The following is a 14,161-nucleotide window of genomic DNA, read 5'->3' as shown; positions in this document are numbered from 1 at the left end:
GAAGAAGAAGAAGAAGAAGAAGAAGAAGAGGAAGGAGAAGGAGAAGAAGAAGGAGGAGGAGGAGGAGGGGGAGGAGGAGGAGAAGGAGGAGAAGGAGAAGAAGGAGGAGGAGAAGGAGAGGAAGAAGAAGGAGAGGAAGAAGAAGAAGAAGAAGGAGGAGGAGGAGGAGAAGGAGAAGAAGGAGGAGGAGGAGAAGGAGGGGGAGAGGAAGGGGGAGAGGGAGAGGGAGAGGGAGAAGAGGAGGAGGAGGAAGAGGAGGAGGAGGAAGAAGAAGAAGAAGAAGAAAGCAACAACAACACTGATTAGATTTTTTTTGAGAAATTGGCCTTTATGACTTGTTGCAGTATCTACTTGAGTTCCCTTATTTTTATTTATTTATTTATTTATTTGTTTATTTATTTATTGTTATTTTTGTTTTTTGTTTTTGTTTTGGTTTTGGTTTTTTGATAGAGGGTTTCTCTGTGTAGCTCTGGATGTCCTGGGAACTCACTCTGTACACCAGGCTGGCCTCGAACTCAGAAATCCTCCTGCCTCTGCCTCTCAAGTGCTGGGATTAAAAGTATGTGCCACCACTGCCTGGCCCCCTTATTTTTTTAAAATATGTATATATTCAATTTTAAACATGCAAAGAGAGCCTAATACAGTGAATGCTTATGTACATACCATGGAAGACCCTGTCTGCCGTTATGCTCTAATGATGGCATCATTAGACCATCTTAGCACAGACTTGGTCTGGTCTAGCCACACAATGAGCCTTATTGTCTCTTTTAACAGATGACAGAATTAGACTCAGAGAAGTGAATTGGCCACAGACACACAATGAGGGCAGCTGACAATGGTTTCCCCCGTGGAAGGCCTCATAGAGGGTACTCTCTCAGGAATGAATGAGTTTAAGCAGAGGCTATGGTGGGTGTCCTAGCTAGGTTTCCATTGCTGTGATAAAACACAGAACAGCATGGGGCTGAAAGGGTTTATTTCATTTTACAGCTTACAGTCCATCACTACGTAAAGTCAGGCAGAACCTCAAGGCAGGAACCTAGAGCTAGAAACAGAAGCAGAAACCATGGCAGAACTCTGTTCACTGGTTTGCTCAACTGACTTTTTTTATACAACCTTGGACCACCTGACCAGAGGGAGCACTGACCTAGTGGACTAGGCCCTCAATCAAGAAAATGCCCCACAGACATGCCTACAGGAAAGAGATACCAGGGCTTAACAGGCGGCTAGTCCCCTGAGTGAGCCATGCTCCTCCACCTTGCTGTGAGTCACAGGCTTGATTCCTAGGGTCTGAAGGAGATAAGCCCAAGAAACCGGAAGGAGGTTCATCTCAACCAGGAAGCATTATGAGATTCAAGGGGTGGGCTCCTGGGTATTCTGCCAGTCACTCTAGATTTCATCCACTCAGTTATTGTTTATTGAGAAACTACTCATTTCTAGCTCTGGGAACATAAAGCCAGCCTACCTTAGACTACCAGCGCTGTCCAGGGGGAGAACTCTGTCTTCCCAGCCATTTTTTTGACTGACGGGAGTCTCAAGTTTTCTACCCTGTAGAAATGGCAGTACTCTTTGAACCGTTAGTGATTAATCCTGCAATCTGAATTTTACCCTCTTTTTTTTGAAAAAAAAAAAATGAGTGAAATACCAGACCCCCACAATAAGACTGTTGTGAAGACCAAACAAGATGGCCAAGATCCACTTGTCTCTCCCCAGCCCACAGGTAAGGCCACATTCCAAATCTCAAATAGGCCGAGGCACCAACTTATGGGAAGAGACACTGAGTCAACCCATGTGACCAAGACCAGTGTTGGTATGGCTGGTGCTATCCTGGGGTGGGGCTGGGGGACATGCCCGGGTTGCGGGTACAACTGCTGTAAGAAAGCAAAGCTGCCCAGAGTGGGCTAAGCTGCCCATTGTCTGCTGGCTAAAGACCCCCCCGCCGGGTGCCCCTGGTCAACAGAGGTTGGCAAGCACATGCGGACAAACACTTGCCTGTCCCTCTTACACCGCCACTGTTGCTCAAAAGATTAAAAATATTTGGGGAACATTGAAAGATGGCCATCAATAGAACTGTTCCCCTTAGGCTGCCTTTTGCTCAAGTGGGTTCCTGGGAGAACCCATTAAGAAGTGATTGATCCCCATGCCTTGGTGCAAGCCTTCATGGTGGGCTGTTAGACCCCAGTTGTTCCCAGTCCCAGAAATACCCTGCCTGCTGAAAGGGCTAAGGTAGAAGCAAGAGCTTTGCCTACAGCCTCCGTCACTCCACCTGAACTGCATTAATTTGTTCTGTGCCGTTACATGCATATTACAAAGCTTCATTATTTCATGTGGCAGGAAGTGTTTTCTATATTAATGAGCCCGAGTCAAAGGGGAAAAAAAATCTCTGGTTAAGGTTTTGTTCTTCCAGAACGCTAGGCTGTCCGCGTCTCATTACCCGGAGAAACCTCCTGCCTCTCTGCCTCTCCCATGTTATTAAAAACCAACTTGTTCCCTTGTATTCGTGTGCTGCTAAGTACTCAGACCACATGCAAGAAATTAGACTAGGATTGAGGCTGGAATTGGGGGCGGATTGGAGAGGGGGGAATGTCTGCCAGTTCCATTTGGCGAAAGCCAGGTGGAAAGACAAAGGCAGCCAGGAACCCTGGCAGGCCTGTGAAGTGTTCACACACCCTCGTGTGGAGTTGTTTAAAATCTCATCCTTCAGAGTCACTTTCCCTATTCAGTTGCTACCAGAGGATTGAGATATTTGTGGACGTGAGTCTATGGTGCTGGCTGCTGGTATGTGGATCCTGCCTGAAAGAGATCACAGGGATTAGGGAATGCTGATGGAGTGGGCCACACGTGACTCTCTGAATAAGGTCTTGGCTAGTTGACCTACACTACAGATAAGAGGCTGACTCATCGGAGAGAAACAAAGTTTAAAGCAGTGTTTCTCAACTTTCCTAATGCCCCGACCCTGTAATACAGTTCCTCAGGTTGTGGTGACCCCAACCACAAAATTATTTTGTTGCTATTTCATAACTGTGATTCTGCTACTGCTATGAATCTCTGGCATAAATACCTGGTATGCAGGATAGCTGATAGCCCTGTGGGGTCAGAATCCACAGGGTGAGAGCCGCTGCCTTAACAGCTCTGCCTGGTGTCAACAGCAGAGTTACTGGTGATGGTTTTGAAGGCTCCCCCACCCCAACGTTGTGCTCTGGCTGATGAATTCATGGGGTCCCCTGACTCAGGTTAGCAGAAGAGAAAAGGGAGCACATCTTCCTAACCCATTGTATAGTGAAAAGCAGGAGTCTGAAAGGAACCCCGGGAGATATGAAAATCTCCTGTCTGAAAGACAGGAGATTAGGAAAATCTGCAAGGAGGGAAGTGTGGGGAACACACTTGTAAGCCCAGCATTCAGGAAACGGAGGCGGGAGAATCATGAGTTCAAGACCACCCTTGGCTACATAGTAAGACTGCCTGAAAACATGAACTAACTAAATAACCAAATAAATAAACAAGTAAATAAGTGTTAGCAACCATAAAGCAAGAAACTGGAGGGCCATCCACCAGGACCTCAGCTATCTGGCCACTGGTGGAAGCAGACTGAAGAACAGATTCTAAGAAGACAAAGGGGGTGTTTGTGGAGAGGTGATAAAGGCTGTAGCCAGTTTCTCAAAGGTCCCTGCTAGGGGGAAGGGTATGAGGAGAAACGGGTCCATGGGTGCAATAGAGTCAGCGAGCAAGGCGTGAGTTCTGAGATGGATCCCACAGTAGGCAGAGCAGACTATCACTAATGCATATTATAAAGACAGGGTTTTGCTATGCAGCCCTGGCACTCGCAGTGCACCTTAGGATGTCCTCAAGCAGGCAGCAATTCTCCTGCCTCAGCCTCCTTAGTGCTGAGATGACAGATATGCACTACCACAGCTCGCCTTTTATTGTACGTTTCAAAATACCCAGGAGAGTAGTTTTTGAGTGCACATATCACAAATAATACATGTGTGAGGTGGCAGGTGCTAACTATCTTGGTTGGATGAACATAGAATGTAAATACTTGTTGGTACATCAAATTGTACTCCATAGATGTACAGCACAATTATATGTCAGCTAATTTTTAAATATTTATTTTATAATCTACTTATATGTGTGTGTGTTTGCTGCATGTGTACAGGTATGCCCAGAGACTCAAAGAGATTTTTGGTCCCTTGGAGCTGTGGTTACAGGTGGCTGTGAGCTGCCTGGTATAGGCGCTGGGATTTGAACTTGAGTCTTCTGCAAGAGCATTGAGTGCTCTTAACATCTGCGTCATCTCTCCAGCCTTGGTTAAATTTCTTTTTTTCTTTTTAAAGATTTATTTATTATTATATCTAAGTACACTGTGGCTTTTTTCAGTCGCACCAGAAGAGGGTGTCAGATCTCATTATGGGTGGTTGTGAGCCACCATGTGGTTGCTGGGATTTGAACTCAGGACCTTCGGAAGAGCAGTCAGTGCTCTTAAGCGCTGAGCCATCTCACCAGGCCCCTCGGTTAAATTCCTTAAGCAGTTTTTGTTATGTTTGAGTGTGTGCATGTGAAAGCCAGAGGTTGATATCAGGAGTCTTCCTCAATTGCTCCCCACCGTGGTTTTGAGGCAGGGTCTGTCAAGTGATCTCGCTGATCCAGCTAGGATGGATAAACAAGGAGTCCCTGCCCCGCCCCGCCAGTGTCCCTGTCCCAGGGCTGGAGTCACAGCTATACCACTGCTAAGCCTAGATTTAAAAAAAAAAAAAAAAAAAAGATTTATTTGTTTGTTTATGTATGCATGTATGCATGTATGTATATGAGTGCTCTGTTTGCATGTCCGACTGATGCCAGAAGAGGGCATCAGATCTCATTACACATGGTTGGGAGAAACCCTGTGATTGCTGGGAATTGGACTCAGGACTTCTGGAAGAGCATCCAGTGCTCTTAATTGCTGAACCATCTCTACAGCTCAGAATTTTTCTTTTTTAAAGTTATGTGTGTTAGAGATCAAATTAAGGCCCTTATGTTTTTAAAGCAAACACTTTACTGACTGGGACATTTCCCCAGGCTCTTATTTTAAAAAGAAACACCCCAAATTTTTGCCTTCTTGGTAGTAATAAAAGCTTTATGTTTGCAGGAGACAAAGGTAAGGAACGTTTTGGGCCGGTGTCCCTTGATGTCCTGGCAAACCACCCCTAAACAAGCACTATATGAGCGTGTTTTAGCAGTAACGGTGGAGCTGGCTGTGCTGTGTGAACAGCACACCAATAGTGTGGGGAACTTGGGGCCCTTTCCAAAGCCACGCCTCTGCGGCCAGCAGATGTCAGCCCACGCATTTCTCTGTGCTCTTGGATTGGATTGGTGATTTTCTGGGTGTCAGGATTTCTTCTGATAGCTCTATGGAATGGATCAATGAAGACAACCTCAAACATTGGTATGTGGAACCATATAAGAATTCAGGACTCTCAAAGGCCCACAGTGGCATCCAGCTCTCTCCAGACTTTAGCTGGTTAACACCATAATGGTCAGGCTTGCAGTAAGTTGCACCCTTAAGAAGGGTCTTTACGGTCACTGGGGCAGACATGAATCCTGTATATGGCATAACCTTACTTGGTCTTGGATCCCAGCCTTCATACTTATCAGGCCAGGTGGGGCTGGGCACCCTGCACAGTGCAGAGAGCTGGCATTATTGCCCACAGCAGGTCCTCAGAAGCTAGTGTACATGTTGGACTACTTTCTCCACAGCTCCTGGATGCATGTGTGTGCACCAAGCTTGGATCCCTGATGACTGCCACCAGCGCTGTAGAATGTATTTTGATCATATTGACCCTTGGTTTTTTTCTCCCCCTCCTCCCTCTTCTTTGGAACAAATCCCTCCTGCTTCAGGGGGTTTTGTTTTAATGCACTTTGTTTAATTAGAGTTGTTTTTGTGAGGGGGGGCTGGCACAAGAACACCCAACTATGATTCCCCCTACCCATCCACCCACGCCAGCCATTGGTTTCTCAGGGAGGGATGGGTCCCCATGGTCCCCTCCATATCCATAATGGAATGTTAGCAGGCTCAGTCTTCTGCAGGTAGCAATAGCTTCAGAAAGTTTACATGTATGAGGGTCATGTCTTGTCTAGAGGATATGATCTGTTGCCCTAAAGAGTGTCTTAAAACAAGTCACTTAAAAATCAGCATCTCAGGCTGGAGAGATGGCTCAGAGATTAAGAGCACTGACTGCTCTTCCAGAGGTCCTGAGTTCAATTTCCAGGACCACATGGTGGCTCACAACCATCTGTAATGGGATCTGATGCCCTCTTCTGGTGTGTGGAAGACAGAGCACTTATATACATAAAATACATGAATAAATAAATCTTTAAAAAAACAAACAAACAAACAGCATCTCCTACTTTTTAAAAACACACAGCTGAAATCTTAACAGCACACCTGCACTGGAGAAGGCTCCAGCTGCACCTTTAGCTGGGATCACACATTCTGTGGCAACCTCATCTCCAGCTAGTATGTCAATGATCCACATAGATCATTCCATGTGCCCCCTTGTTTTTATGAAAGAAGAGATTGTTTTCTCTGAACTAGTCCTCTACCAAACATAGGGGGAAACGCACGCTACGCACGTTAATGTTGCTCCCCAGCACCTCCAGTACATTTGAGCTTTAGTCCCTTGATACAATATCCTTCTCCCCCAAGGCAGATGCTGGGGAGCTTTCCTCTGGATAATATTTTTCCTAAGGAGGGATCCAGGCCACCTGCGGCACCCAACTGTTGTTTGTTTTCAGAGAAATATTAATAATAAAGCTAATATTTATTGAGCACTTACTCCATGCCTGGCAACTTTCCAAGCACCTTCCGTGAATTAACCTATGTAATTTTCACAGCGAATACAGTCGTTGCTATTTTTCTAGATGAAAAAGCAGGAGCATGGCACACTCAAGGCCGGACCCAGCATCTCTCCGTAGGAAGTGGCAGAGAGGCCTGGAGTCTGTAGGACCCAGCAGGGAGTGTAGCTAACCAGTCAGCAGTCCTGCTCCTGCGAGGGTTTCCTGAAGCAGCTTTTGTAGGTTTATCCTTCCGAATGGGCTGGACCACAGTACAACAGGATCCCTAAACTCTCAGTAGATGGAAACAGCAGGCTTTTATATCTGCCTTATGCCATGAGACCACCAAGAGCTAGCTGGGGCATCCTGATGCTCCTGGCAGAACTGCACCTCGTGACCACTGTGGAAGTGGAGAGGAAAAGAGTCATTAGTGTACGCTTTCCTGGGGAGGGCAGCTTAGCATGTCTGCCCAAAGTAAACCTCATGATCTAACTGAACTTCAGAGACTAACAGTTGCATCAAACGCTTACAGAGTTGCTGAACCATGCAGGAAATATGGCGGAGGGCTGATCGGAACGGGGACCATTGGTGCTCCTTGGGGTTCCATGCATCTCTGCTTAAGGACCATGTTTCTGTGCGTTAGGAAGAGGGACTTGCTCCTCACCTCTCTTTCCACCACCTATCAGATTCTAGCATTGAAAGAGGAATTTCTCTCTCTGCCAAGCCTTTGCCCAGGCTGTTCCCAGCTGCCTGAGTCTCTCTTCCTAGATCTACCTCCACACCCATCTACTTCTCTTTCCTTCCTCACAAAATTCAGTTGGGGGTGGAGGGTGGATCTCACTCCTCTGACTGGAGACCCCCTCCTGCTGTTCTTCACAGCCCCTGGGGCTACTTTCCAGGTTCACCTTGAGGAGTGAAGCTCACTGGCAGAGCAGGTACTTGGGGTCTGGGGGTGGCCGAGTGCAACCTGAGAACACAGAGAATATTCTCACAAATTGTTCCCTGTCATGATGTGCTCTCTGTGTGTGTGCCCTAATAGACTGGAGACTTCATGAAGGCAATTTCCAAGCCTATCTCATTCACCTGGGATACAGGTGCACACATACATGAACATGCATGTGCACACACACACAAACATGGTGTTCCTGGCAGAGTAGCAAGACACCTCACAATCTCCCCTAAGTTCAAATGAGTGAGTGATAGAGACACAAGGAGAAGCTGCTAGCATAGAGAACTGTGGTTTTCTGTTTGAGACCTCAGAGAAATGATATAGGGGTATTTCTCCAGGCTCAACACGCCTGGGATGGAGTCAAGATAGGAGAGTCCGTAGAAGAAACTAATGGGACCTTAATCATCCCAGAGCCAGAGCCTCTGATCCTAGTAATTTGTGTAATCTCTGGAGCCACTGACAATGTGCTAAGGAAGGGCACAGGGGTGGTAAGAAGCTACGGTGTTGTCAAGTCACCACTGCAGACCGTTTAAGCATAGCCACTGGAAACTCCATCCCAGAGAACTATCTGGGTTTGCAGATAAGAAGCAAGAGAGCAAAAACAAACAAACAAACAAAAAACAAAACAACCACAACAAAAACCCCTCTGTTTTAGTTCTTGTTTTTGTTTTTGTTGTTTTGTTTTTTGTTTTTTTTTTTCCTGTCCCTGTGATAAACACTCATCCTTACCTTTGCTCACTGTTTGAGGGCATAATTCTCTGTGGTGAGGCAGTCCTGATATCAGGAGCTTGACACAGCTGGTCACATGACATCCGAAGTCGGAAGGGAGAGATGGATGCTGGGGCTCAGCTCATGCTCTTGGTTTTCTTTCTGTCTTCCAGTTGCATGTGTGTGCACGTGTTGTGTGTGCTTGCGTATGTGTGGGTCTACAGGCATGGAGACCTGAGGTTAATGCTGGGAATCATCCTCTTATTTATTGAGGCAGAGGCTCTCAGTCAAATCAGCAGCTCCCAGATACGGCTACTCTCCGTAGGCAGGTTGCTCTGAGCATCCTTTACATCTACCTTTATAAGGGTGGGATTGCAGGCCAGCATGCCCACCAGGTATTTACAAAGCTTTCTGGGAATCCGGACTCAGCACTGCATGCGTGTGTGGGAAGCACTTTCAGCACTGAGCCATCTCCCTGACTTCACTTTCTCCTTTCTAGTCAGTCCAGGAGGCATACCCAAGGAGTGGTCCACCACAGTGAACAGGTCTTTCTACAGGGGATGTAACCAAGACAGTCCCCTCAGGCATTCTCACCCACTGGTCTTCCAGGTGTTTCTAAAGTCTGTCAAGTTGGTGGTTAGCCCTAGCGCTCACAAACTTCAACTCGAGAGGGTCTGTGGGCTGCTCTCAGAGTTGGCAAAGCAGACAGAAGTATTGTAGCCAACGGGCCTCGAAAGCACATGCACCCGCGTGTGGGAGGAGCAAGGGCCATGGCAGGCACAGCATTCACCCTGTCTCTTAGGAAAAATGAGCCTATCTTCTGCTCACTGAAGTACCTGCCGTGGTGAAAACTGAGGTTCCAGCGTGAGGTCCTCTAAGTCGGTTTGGCATCTTGTGGACCTCAGGCAGTGGCTGCATGTGCTGCGGTAGACTCCAGTGTCTTGTTCAGAATGATGTTTATAGTCTCTCCGTCTTTCTGTTGCATTTTCATCTGTGGTCTGTCATTGTTTTTAACAGGCCTTCAAATATCACTTGGCTCTATGTGTTTTTATAGTCCCATGCTGGGGGCTAGGTACAAAATCAGGCAAAAGACATTCTCTGCTCAGAAGTTCTTGATAATGCCACGAGGCCAGTATTTGGAGAGGGGATGCTGAAGGCTGAATGAAGAATTGTGTCACATGAGTGTGATGGTTAGTCTGGTCAACTTGATTAGACTGAAACACACCTATGAGATCAGTAGCTCTCACTCCTGGGTGTGTCTGCAAAGGGCCTAGAGAGCCTAAGTGCTAGGACCTACTAGGTGGTTTCATCCATGCAGACTCAGAGTTTTAATAACTTATTAGGAAATGGTAGACTGTGGAAGCTGGGCCTGCCTGGAGGAAGCGGGGTGCTGGGAACATACCTTCTGAGAGTGGCTTTCTGTGTTCCTCTCTGCTTCCCGGATACTACAGGGAGAACCACTGTCTTCTACTGTTGCCTGCTTTGTGACGGACCCCCAAACAACGGAGCCAACCAACTGTGAGTTAAAACTAGGTCCAGGAGCCAGAGAGAATCCTCCCTTCCTTAAGTTGTTTATTTCAGTTATTTTATGGCAGCAGCAAAACACTGAGCAACATGGTAAGTCTGGAAAGCTTTGCAGAGCGTCGCCCTCTTTTGAGTGGCCACAAAGCATGCAGGCATGTTTGAGGCTCCAAGAAGGTCCTGTGGGAAACGGCTTTTGTTTAACAGTCTTAGCCAGGGCTTCCCAGACTTATTGGACACTGGAACTTTTGGTACCAAATTGCCTTTATTAACATCCCAGGGAACTAAAAATCCTGGGGCAGACACTGGGGCAATGCTACTGGGTTGCCATCCAGTGCATTGGTGACTTGAACTGAGCAGGAGGGCGCTAACTCATCACCCAGCCGCCACCTCCTGACTGGAGCTAAACTGAAGCTTAGCCTCGATGGCTTTCCTGACAGAACCCGCAACCATCAGCTCGCTTGAGTCTCCAGTTTGCTTACAGCGGTGTGGACTCCTCAGCTTCCATGAATCCATTATCCAATTCCTTGCAATCAATTAATTATTCACATTCTACTGGTTCTGTTTTCTCTGGAGAATCCTGTCTAATTGGATTTTGGTAGAAAGGTCCACTGAGCCTTAAAGTTCAGACTAATGAGTGAACGGATGACCATGAAGGTCGTCTCATGTCCTGCTTGTTGCTCCCCAGCTTGGACATGTAGTCAGGAGTACTCTGACTTCAGAAATACAGGAATTTTACAATCTGCCAAAATGAATATATTATAAATTTCGATGGGAAAAAAATCCAAATGGCAGAAACACCGATACAGTGATTGCACTTCATTTTAAAGCTAATTTTATTACAAAAATTGTCTTGAAGTCGTTTCTCTGGACTTTGCCCATAATCATTGCATGTTTCGTTCTTACTGGGAATCAGCAGATGGCTCTTTAATGAACCAACAGTGCACAACCAAGAAGTGTGGAGGCTGGTGTTTATTTTCAGATCAAAGGGAGAAAAATTAAGCCCAGAGGTACTTGTTTTCCGGAAAAATCACACTCTTGTGTGTTAGGGTGACAGGAATCTTCTTGATTTCACAATTTTCTCCTACCCGCCCCATTTACTCCCACACTAATCTGAATCTATAAATAGGGTTTAAATATTGCTCTTCTGAGGCTGGGCGTGTTGCTCCGCGGTAGAGCAATTCACTTTAGCTTGCAAGAGGCCCCGAGTTTGATTCCCGGATGAGCAAAAGTCAGTGATAAATACATAGTGCCTCTTGACTATCTGCAACAAGGCAAACTAGCTACTTTTAATTAAAAGGTTTCCAAAAAGCCTTACTTCAAATAAAGGGTGTGGTCTTTCCATAAAGAACTCCTTGCTGTAATTTACACCCAAGAAAAAGACGTAGGCCAGGAAGAAGAGAGGGACTGCCTCGCTTTGACTGCAGAAAAAGCCAGGGTTAAAAAGATCTGATGGTTTTGTTTCTTCCCTTTCACCTTTCTGTGCCCCTTAGAACTTAAAAAAAAAAAAAGATGCCAGCCAACGCGGTGAGGCCAAATCTGCAGAATACTTGATCTGGAAGCAGCTCAGCTCTCTCTCCTAGCTTCCCGCTTGCCCACGGACTAGTTCTGCAATCACCTGGTATTGAAATGCTGTCGTGTGGACAATCCGCCATCTAGTGGTCAGAGCGAGAATTGCAAAAACAGCTTTCGGGGGTTATTTGCCAAAACTAGCCTTCAGACCAAAGTTATTTATGCCAATAATTCTTAGACTTTGCTTCACATTATAACGTCTCAGGGAGCTTGTAAAAGTCTGATGCCAAAGCTACACCCGCATAATTCCTGGGAATTGCAATGGGTCGTGCTTGTGAGCTGCGATCTTCGCAACCAAAGCAGTTGATTAAAACAGTCAGGCAGTATCTTGTGTTTCTGAGAGATACTGTATGTTCTGATTTCTTCTCTCTCCCTCGCTTTTTATTTTCAGACAAGATCTCGTGTGTCTGGGGCTGATCTTGAGTTTCTGATACTCTTGCTTCGACCTGACTCCCCCCCCCCCCCCCCCCCCCCCCCCCCCCACCCCACCGCTCACTCATTGCTAGAATAAGTGTGCACCACCACACATGGTTTTCACTTCCTTTCTTCCTCTCTCCTTCCCTCCCTCCCTCCTTCCTTCCCTCCCTTCCTCTCTCCTTCCTTTCCTTCATTCCTTCCTTCTTCCCCCTCTCTCCCTCTGTTCCTCCCTCCTTCCCTCCCTCCCTCCCTCCTTCCTTCCCTCCCTTCCTCTCTCCTTCCTTCCCTTCATTCCTTCCTTCTTCCCCCCTCTCCCTCTATTCCTCCCTCCTTCCTTCCCTCCCTCCCTACATTCCTTTTTTTATTTTTTATTTCATTTTTAAAAATGGAACCAATATACATAATACTAGATAGGTGGCAAGCACAAACTTGAAGTTTGACTCCTTGGAGTGCAGACATGTGCTTTACCAAAACACATCTGCCACAGGGACTTTTGGTGACAGGTTCCTATGACTCACTGGATCATTGTGTGGTCCCATGAGAATCGCTGCACATTATGGTTTGAATGTAAAATGTAGACCCCGTCCCACCCTTGCTTGTGTGAGTGAATGCTCAGTCCTCAGACAGTGGTGCGGTTTGGGGAGGCTCTGGAACTTTTGCAGCCAGAGGTGTAGTTGGCATAGGACCAAGTACCCTATGGACAGAGCTATAGAGGTAGAGCACACAGCTTCTTGACCTACAGGGGTATAAAGAACTCATGCTTCAGGTTTCCACCACTCCAGCCTGGTGTCCTGGACTGATGGGCAAGCTGCCTGATGCCTGCACCCCTTAAAGTGTGAATTGAATACATCTTCCCTCCCTTCCATTGCTGTAGCAAAGTACCTTAACATAGTAATGAGAAAGTTAGCCACACGCAATGAATCACTTAGAACTGACCCGACTGCACAACAAATCCTAGTTAGATGAATTTTATTAGGAGTCTATAACATTACCTTTCACTTGCTTTTCTAAAAGATTTTTTTTTTAAAGTTACATCTATGTGTGTTTGCATACGAGAGGGCAAGTACTCACAGAGGCAGGAGGCATCAGATTCTCCCGAGCTGGGGCTGCCGGCAGTTTGAGGTGTCTGATGTGGGTGCTGGGGAACTGGGTGGGCATTCTGTAGGTTCTCTTGACTGTTGGGTTATCTCTCTAACCCTTTAACTTGATTTTTTTTTTAAAGATTTATTTATTATTATAAATAAGTACACTGTAGCTGTCTTCAGATGCACCAGAAGAGGGCGTCAGATCTCATTACAGGTGGTTGTGAGTTAGCATGTGGTTGTTGGGATTTGAACTCAGGACCTCTAGAAGACCAGTCAGTGCTCTTCCCCCCTGAGCCATCTCTCCAGCCCCTAACTTGAATATTTTAAAGTGTATTTTTTATTACATTTACTTGCTCTCTGTGTGTGTATGTGTATGTATATGTGTGTGTGTGGTGTGCATGCACACACATATACTGTGATAGGTAGGTAGAAGTCAGAGAACAAATGAGGAAGTTATTTCTCTCATTCACAACCTGGGTTCTGGAAATTGAACTCAGTTCATCCTACTTGGTGGCAGGCCCCTTTAACACCAAACCATTTCTCTGGCCCACTTTTGGAAGTTAATGTTACGGGCATCCCATAAAGCAACAGTAGTTCTAACTTCTTTCCAACAGGTGTGTGGAAACTGTCTATGGATGCATGTCCCTTGAAGTCTGACCTCCACCAGTACATTGCCTGGGTTAAATTCCACACATGTCTGACCCTGAAGCCAGTACTGTGAGTGTCCTTCGGCGAAAGCAAGCCCTCCTCCATCTCTTCTGTAACTTCCTAGGTACTGGGCTCATCGAGCAATTTAAATCTTTCAAAATGATTGGTGAGGAATATGAACGTGTTTGTTGGTGTAGGTTGTATTGCCCTAGCAGGCAGATCAGAATATCTTCCCACAGGATACTAAAAACTTGCCTTCTACTTCCTGAAGGCTTGATAATTAAGTCTCTGAAATCAACAGTAAAAAAGTCAACGAATGGCAGACTTTGTAATTATGTTCATACCCATGCATGTCCCACAGAACACTGGATTTAAGAGTTGGGCGGTGAATGGCTGAGAAGCACCTAAAGAAATGTTTAACATCCTTAGTCATCAAGGAAATGCAAATCAAAAC

General features: G+C 46.2%; 1 long non-coding RNA gene across 1 annotated transcript in view; it reads left to right on the top strand.

Moving 5' to 3' along the window:
- The window catches only part of LOC116100565, a 21,726-nt gene that overhangs the window by 4,374 nt on the left and 3,191 nt on the right, over positions 1–14,161 (top strand). The window contains exon 2 of the long non-coding RNA XR_004122633.1: positions 13,674–13,873. This is a non-coding gene — a long non-coding RNA (uncharacterized LOC116100565). The remainder of the gene's footprint in view (positions 1–13,673; positions 13,874–14,161) is intronic.

Source organism: Mastomys coucha, unplaced genomic scaffold (assembly GCF_008632895.1).
Source record: "Mastomys coucha isolate ucsf_1 unplaced genomic scaffold, UCSF_Mcou_1 pScaffold21, whole genome shotgun sequence".
In the NCBI taxonomy this organism is placed as follows: domain Eukaryota; kingdom Metazoa; phylum Chordata; class Mammalia; order Rodentia; family Muridae; genus Mastomys; species Mastomys coucha.
Note: the sequence above shows the minus strand (reverse complement) of the source record. Positions and strands in the feature narration are given on the sequence as shown.